Below are 6,449 nucleotides of genomic sequence, written 5' to 3'. Positions count from 1 at the left end.
ACAAATATACTTGTTGTTAATAAACATTCTCAAAGACATTCTAACAGAATGCGTTTATATAAATAAATTCAGACATAATACATTTTTGAAATTATACTCTATCATTGACCTGAAAATAGAATAAGTCATTTTGTAAGAATGATATAGAATTATTTAATTTGTAGTTACTAAAAAAATCACAAAAAGTAAAAGAATCAAACTATACATTCACTATCAACATTGTCTTTTTTTTTTTGTGCTTAAAGTGTAGTAAAATAAAAAACACAATATATTTAATTTTAATATATAGTTTATTCCAACAGAATATACCATACAAAGCATAATGTATTCTTACAAACTACAATATATTGTGTACATACCAAACCTAGTGTATTCTTACAATGTTTTAACCAGAAAGTATCCTCACCTACGATTTTTATTTGGCTAATTATTATACTTTCGTAAGCAAAACAACTATGACATTCTGATTTCAGCAAAGCAATGAATGTTCAAGAATTCATAATTCTTCATCTAATTACAACATCTAGTTTCAGATTTCATCAAAGTAATACAATTAAAAATGTGATTTATACATCTAACATCATATTTCAACAAATAGCATCAACTTTCATATTTTTGCATCTAATTTCATATTTCTGCATCTAATTTCAGATTTCAACTAAGTAATACAATCAAAAATCTGATTCGTACATCTAACTTCATATTTTAACAAACAAATAGCATCTAAGTTCAGATTTCTTCATCTAATATCATATTTCAGTAAAGTAATATCATTTAAAAAATTTGATTTTTGCATCTAGTTTCATGTTTCAGCAAACAAAGTGTTTCAACAAATAAAGAATATATAATTTTATATTCCAGAAAACACAACATATAATTTCATATGTTACCTCGAATCAGAAAAAAGAAAGAAAAAGAAAGTAGCAGAATAACATGTACTATTAGATTAACGAAAAGAAAAAGGGAACAAGAAAAATCTTACCGGTTCGATTTGACGTCGGAGTCGCAGGTGGCGGACGATGCATTGGCAAATGGTGGAGGATGGCAGTGGTGGAGGTTGATGAAGGAAGGAAAAAAAATATGGATACAGAATCAGTGAAGGGAAGAAGCGGTTTTGATGTTGAAGAATAAGGTGGAGGAACGACTTTGATGGAGATGCGACGGTGGTGCTCGGATTTCTGGGGTCGATTGATGGTGGAAAGAAGTATAGAGGTATCGAAGATTTAATAGAAGCCGTCGTACTTTTTAGGGTTAGGGATGTTGGTTTTGTAGGGTTTAACTAATTAAGGAGAGATTAATTGAATTGTTTTTTTACCACAATTAGATATACTAAGTTACCATTATACCCATTTTTGATTTATTTAATGATTTATTATTTCCTGAATTCTCATTGGTGCATACATGCACACAATAGTTGCTAGAAACATTTAAACCTAGCTCTCTCTCTCTCTCTCTCTCTCTATATATATATATATATATATATATATATATATATATATATATATATATATATATATATATATGAGAACGTTCAAGTGAAAACATTTCTTATTACGAGAACATTTGAAAACAATTTTTTTTTTTAATTTGCAATGTGGTACTTTTGTAATTAAATAAAAAACCAGATGAAGCATATATATATATATATATATATATATATATATATATATATATATATATATATATATATATATATATATATATGAGAACGTTCAAGTGAAAACATTTCTTATTACGAGAACATTTGAAAACAATTTTTTTTAAAATTTGCAATATATATATATATATATATATATATATATATATATATATATATATATATATATATATATATATATATATGAGAACGTTCAAGTGAAAACATTTCTTATTACGAGAACATTTGAAAACAATTTTTTTTTTTAAATTTGCAATGTGGTAATTTTGTAATTAAATAAAAAACTAGATGAAACATAAATATATTTATATAAAAAACCCACTAACCAACATCACTTACCATCCAACCAACACTATCTACCACCACCACTTACCACCCACCATCAACCACTAATCACCACTGTAACACCGTAAATTTTCAAACAAAATTTTCATTTTAAAATCACATAACTCACATAACACATTTCGTAAAATCCCAATTATTTAATTAACAAAACTTAACTCTATAATTGTTTGATTAATAATCCAAGATCCTCAAAACAGAACTCTTTCTCTGGTGTGTACAATCAAGTCGGCACCTTCTCGCAATCCTAAGAAGAACCTGAAACACATATCACATAACACGGTAAGCATGAAGCTTAGTGAGTTCCCCAAAATACCACACATATCTCATTAGCCTCACATGGCCATACTCAGATAAGACCCTTCGGTCAATGTGTTTCAGTGGGACCCTCCGATCCCACAACTCGGGTAGACCCTCCAGTCCTAACTCAGTAAGTACATAATAATACACAACATAAATCACAAAGACATAATGCAAGATATCACAATACTCAATATAAGCACATAAGACCCTGCGGTCACACATAGATACCACTAATGGTAAGTATAGTGAGAAGACTCACCTCGACAGTAAGCAAGCCATAAACCTCATACATGAATCTACGAACTAGCCTCCGCCTAAGACATAGGATAATTATATCTAATTAACACTTAATTCACGACTCTAAATAAACTATGTTATTTTCTCTCTCAACTCTTGGGATGGGTAAAAGACCATTTTACCCCTCCATGGTCCCCGTAACTCCCTGCCTTGACCAAACCCTAAAGTCAACAGAATTCAACACTCGAGTCAACTATCCATATTGACCTCACTCGCCGAGTGCATCTATGCGACTCACCGAGTCCCCCTTGTTCCTTCAGAACATTGCGAAAACCCACCTCTACTCCTCGAGTTGTCCCGTCAACTCGCTGAGTTACCCATGACTAGACTTATCGAGGAAAACCCTAGCAAACTCGTCGAGTCAACTTGTTGACTCGGCGAGTCCCTTAAGTATGAATTCTCATTCAGACGTTTTAAGGTAGATCTACCACTTTACACTCTAGATCTAGGCTCCCAAGGCTCGAATGTAATGTAAAGCTTCGATCTTTACGTTCATGCATGGCATATATTGCTCCAAAATGCCAATACAACTCTAATAAGGGTGTTTAAGCACGATAACTCTTATATGGCTGAATAAAGCTGGGACCTTTGGACTCTATGGACTTCACAAGGTCCAGATTCAAAGTCTAGACCTCATGATAGAGTCAATGCACTCAATGTCCCAATAAAAGGTGGTAAAAGCCCTAACTTCCATATCGCGAGATCTAACCAATAAGATGAGAAAGGTGTAGGCTTTTTACCTTCCACAGAAGCTCTGGACATGATAGCACTAGATCCAATAGTTTCTCCTCGTTCCTTGCTGGATAATCTCCTATTCTCCTCAAAAGATGCACTAGAGTACTCAAAGATTAGCTTTATAACTCTCTTAGCTCACTACAAACATTTAGGATTTCACACAAGGGAGTTGGGCAGATGGTGAGGCGGAAATGAGGACATAAGTTCTCTTAAATAGGCCCCAACCCCGAAGATTTAGGGTTTCACCTCATAACCCAACTCGGCGAGTCGACTCTCAGACTCGTCGAGTCGGTCATTAAACCCACATGATCAATCCAACCCTATTCGACGAGTCGGTCACACGACTCGTCGAGTCACTCATTAAATCCCAAAAATAAAAAAAATAAATACCTGGGAGTCGGGATATTACAACCACTACCTACGACCTACAACCCACCAACCACCAAACATCACCACCCACCACTCACCACCACCATCCACCCATTACTCACCACCACCCACCATACTACCAATCACCCATTACCACAACCTACAACCTAATTCCACGACTCACCACCTCCACTACCAACCTTTACCCACATCCACCACCACCCACCACCTATCAAAACCACCACCCATCACCCACCATCCTAACCACCAACACCATTCATCACTACCACCACCCACTTTTATCACCCACCACACATGACCACCACTTGGATCCCCTACTTATCATTACGACCCTACACATCACTTATCAAAACCACCAGTCACCACTACCCCCCACCAACCATCACCTTCACTCGCCTCCACAACCCATTACCACCACCCCACCCGTCACCAATATCCCCACCAACATAATCACTACCTACCACTTACCACCATCACCATACATTACCTACCACCACCACACATCACCACCACCTGCCTCCCCTACCTATCATTACCACCACATGCATCACTCATCAAACCACTCGTCACCAATACCCCCCACCACTAACCATCACCTTCAACCGCCTCCATAACCTATCATCACCACCCCACCCCGCCACCAACATCCCCACTAACATCATCATTACCTACCACTATCACCACCCATCACCTACCACCACCACCAAACATCATTATACGCCACCACCAGCCACCACCAAACATCACCACACACCACCACTACCCATTACCATCACTTGCCATCATCCACCCATAAACACCATAACCACCAACCCACCCACCACCCACCATAACCCCTACCAGTACTACCACCCACCACCCACCTATCACCTCCATCACCATTCACCACCAACACCACCCACCATTTATCACTACCCACAACCACCACAAACTAATTATCACCCACGACCCACTACTACAACAACCACCACCCACCACCTCACATCCACTTTTACCACTACCATTACCTACCACACACTACCACCCATCTCCACCACATCACCACAACTACTACAAACCACACACCACAATCCATCTCCACCAAACCACAACCACCCACTATTTATAACCACCAACACTATATGTGCTTAAATGCATATAATCACATAAATCATATGCGATTATATTTATTTAATCATATAAATCACATGTTATTAATGACATATAATCATATGTGATTATATATGTTTAATCACATATGATTTATGTGGACTAGATTTAATTTTACGTCCTTGATTCAATGATTGTTCTCGTGTATATAGCCACATGTGATTATATGTATTTAATCAAATGTGATTTATATAGACAAGATTTGTTTTTTCTAATAATATCATATTTGATTAGATACATATAATCACATGTGATTAAATGTATCTAATCACATATGATTAAAATGGACAAAGAGCAATTATTGAATCAAGAACGCGAAAATGAATATTGTCTACAAAAAAATCATATGAGATTGGATACATATAATCACATGTGATTATATGTATCTAGTCATATATGATTTACATAGACAAGATTCGTTTTCATGTTTTCGTTTCAATAATTTTTCTCATGTATTTAATCACATATGATTAATATGGACACAAAACAACTTTTGAATCTAGAATACAAAATCAAATCGTGTGTACCTAAATAACATATTATTAAATACTCGAGAATAACAAAAATAAATCTTATCCATATAAATCATTTGTGATTAACATATATAATCACATGCAACTATATATTTTAATCACATACAATTTATGTGAAAAGTATTCATTTTCAGTTTTTCAATTCATTAGTTAGTCTCATGTACTTAACCACATGTGATTATATGTATGTAATCACATATGATGTATGTTGAAAATATTTTTTTTCGCATTTTGATTCGAAAATTATTCTCCGTATAAAATCACATGTGCTTATATGTATGATGTATCTAATCACATATGATTGATATGGATAATATTCAATTTTGTGTTTTCTATTCAATATATTTTTCATGGATTTAGTCAAATGTGATTATAATATTTAATCACATATGATTAATGTGGACAAATAATAACTATTAAATCGAGAATGCAAAAAAGAATCTGGTGCATATAAATCATATGTGATTAAAATACATATAATCACATGTGATTATATACGTATAATCACATGTGATTAAATACATATAATCACATGTGACTAAATACATGAGAATAATTATTGAATAAAAAACAAACTTGTCCATATAAATCATATATGATTAGATACATATAATCACATATAATTAAATACACGAGACCAATTATTGAATCGAGAATGCGAAAAAAAAATTTGCCCACATAAATCAAATATGATTAGACATATATAAGCCCATGTGATTATATGTATTTAATCACATATGATTAATATGGAAAAGATTCATTTTCATGTTTCAGCTCACCAGTTATTCTTGTGTATTTAATCACATGTGATTATATGTATTTAATCGCATGTGATTTATATGAATATCAAAGTATGATACCAATATATATTAAATAGTCGAATAAAATTTTTAGCTGTTTGGAATAATATTGATTGTAAATTTTGTTTGACTTATATGTTTAAATTTACCCAAAATCAACCAAATGAGTTATCGAACGAATCAAACCGACCCAACAAAATTCCATAACATATTAAATGATGAACCCACATTTAAAAATTAATC

This window comes from Lactuca saligna, chromosome 4 (assembly GCF_052625555.1).
Source record: "Lactuca saligna cultivar CGN05327 chromosome 4, ASM5262555v1, whole genome shotgun sequence".
NCBI lineage: Eukaryota > Viridiplantae > Streptophyta > Magnoliopsida > Asterales > Asteraceae > Lactuca > Lactuca saligna.
This window is presented reverse-complemented; position numbering follows the sequence as displayed.